We start from the raw sequence: 2,390 nt of genomic DNA on the forward strand, positions 1-2,390 counted from the left end.
AAACTGTATCCTGTAAATTGTATTAGTTAAAACACCAATTATTTGTTAGAAAATTAATTTATTTGTTTTCGATTATGACTTGAAATATTATTTCTGTCTAAAAATTTTAATTTTTAACCCATTCAATTTGAAATTTTTTAATTAAAAAAATAAAATTTTGTTATTTATCAGCAATATTTGACCGTTCATTTAAAACAATCCATTGCAAACAACTGTTAAAACCTACAAATTTGAACAGAATGGTTCGAAATAGAAAGCCTTGGATTGTTAAATTTGTAATGAGCTGAATATAAAGTTTAAAAGCTATAATTTTAATTTACAAAAGATTCAGCATTAATTTAAAACTTGAAATTACTTCAAATAATTTGAAACACGATTTAGACTTTTGCAGATTAAAAAAAAAAGTTTTTTGACAATTGTACGGTATTTAAAAAGAATAACAAAAATTGTTGTGATTTCTAAGAACATTGAAAATGGTTTTTTATTTTGACAAATAAATTTGAAGTGAGTATTTGAAAACATTCTAAAAATTTTTTAAAAAAGAATCCGGAAGATTTTAAGGAAATTTTTTTATTTTGCAGTTTTTTTAATTTTAGGAAAAAACCTAATTAACAATATATATCAATTTTCAACCAAAAAGTTTACTTTTTAACTAATTAAATTAATTTTCTATCAAATAATTTGTGTTTTAACTAATATAATGTACAGGATAAAGTTTCAACCAAAAATTGAATAGTTCAATTTCCAGATAAAAACGATTCGTTTTTAATAAATTTTTTTTTTTAATCTGCAAAAGTCTAAATCGTGTTTCAAATTATTTGAAATAATTTCAAGTTTTAAATTAATTCTGACTCTTTTTTTAAATTAAAATTGTAGCGTTTAAACTTTATATTCAGCTCATTACAAATTTAACAATTCAAGGCTTTCTATTTCGAACCATTCTGTTCAAATTTGTAGTTTTTAACAGTTGTTTGTAATGGATTGTTTTAAATGAACGGTCAAATATTGCTGATAAATAACGAAATTTTATTTTTTTAATTAAAAAATTTCAAATTGATAGGGTTAAAAATAAAAATGTTTAGACTGAAATAATATTTCAAGTCATAATCGAAAACAAATAAATTAATTTTCTAACAAATAATTGGTGTTTTCACTAATACAATTTACAGGATGCAGTTTAACCAAAAATGGAATAGTTCAATTTCCAGATAAAAGCTGCGATAAAAAAATTGAATAGAACAAGGAAAAAAACGAATTTTCAACAAAATTGTTAAATTTTCAAGGGAAAAGGTGAATGTTGGCCAAGAAGATTAATGTGCTATAAAAAAACCGATTTTCAAACATACCCAATATATACGAATAATTTTTAATCAATCCTATAATAATTACATTTTCAGATAAAGATAAATAATTTTCAACGGAAAAAATTTATTTTCAACAAAGTTGTTGAATTGTCAACCAATAACATGAATTTTCGACGAAGAAAATTAATGATCTACAAAAAAAGACAAATTTCAAACAAAATACATGAATTTTCAACGAAATTATTTAATTTTAAAATCAAAAAGACAAATTATCTACAAAAAGTTGAATTTCTTGAGTGGAAAATATGAGTTTTCAATCAAAAAGTTAAACTTTCAACCAAATAGTTAAATTTTCAACTATAATTATAAAACTTTGTTAAAAAAAGTCATTTTTTTACAAAGTAGTTCAGCTCTTAGTGAAATAATCGACTTTTAAACCCAAGAAGATGTACAGTTCATATTTTAACCAAACAATTGCATTTCTGACCAAAATGATACATTTTCAACCAAAAAGATTCTACTAAAAAAGGTCAATTTAATTTTAATAAATTTTTTAATTTCAAAGTCAAAAAGAGTATTATCTACAACAAACCTGAATTTTTAACCTAATTTAAAGGCAAATAGTTGAATTTTCAACTATAATTATGAATCTTTAATAAGAAAAAATTAATTTTTTTAATAAGTAGTTCAACTTTAAGTGAATAATTGAATTTTCCACCCAAAAATTATGATTTTAATTTTTAACAATATAGTTGCATTTACAAAAAAACCACTTTGCAACCAAAAAATATTTACAGTTGATAATTCAACCGAAAAATGTAATTTTTAATCAAAAAGTATAAATTTTCCATAAAGCAATTTAATTTATACAAAGAAAGACGAATTGTTAAAAAAATACATGATTTTTTAAACAAAAATGGTATAGATTAATTGTCAGTTTCAAAAATGTATTTTCAACGAAAGAGATGAACCTTCAAATAAAAAAAATAAGATTTTTAACAAAGTAGTTGAATTTTTGATAGAAAAGAGGACTTTTTTTACAAAATAGTTACATTTTTAACAAAATAATTAATTTTTCAATCAAAT

The sequence above is a fragment of the Belonocnema kinseyi genome, chromosome 10 (genome assembly GCF_010883055.1).
Source record: "Belonocnema kinseyi isolate 2016_QV_RU_SX_M_011 chromosome 10, B_treatae_v1, whole genome shotgun sequence".
Classification (NCBI taxonomy): Eukaryota; Metazoa; Arthropoda; class Insecta; order Hymenoptera; family Cynipidae; genus Belonocnema; species Belonocnema kinseyi.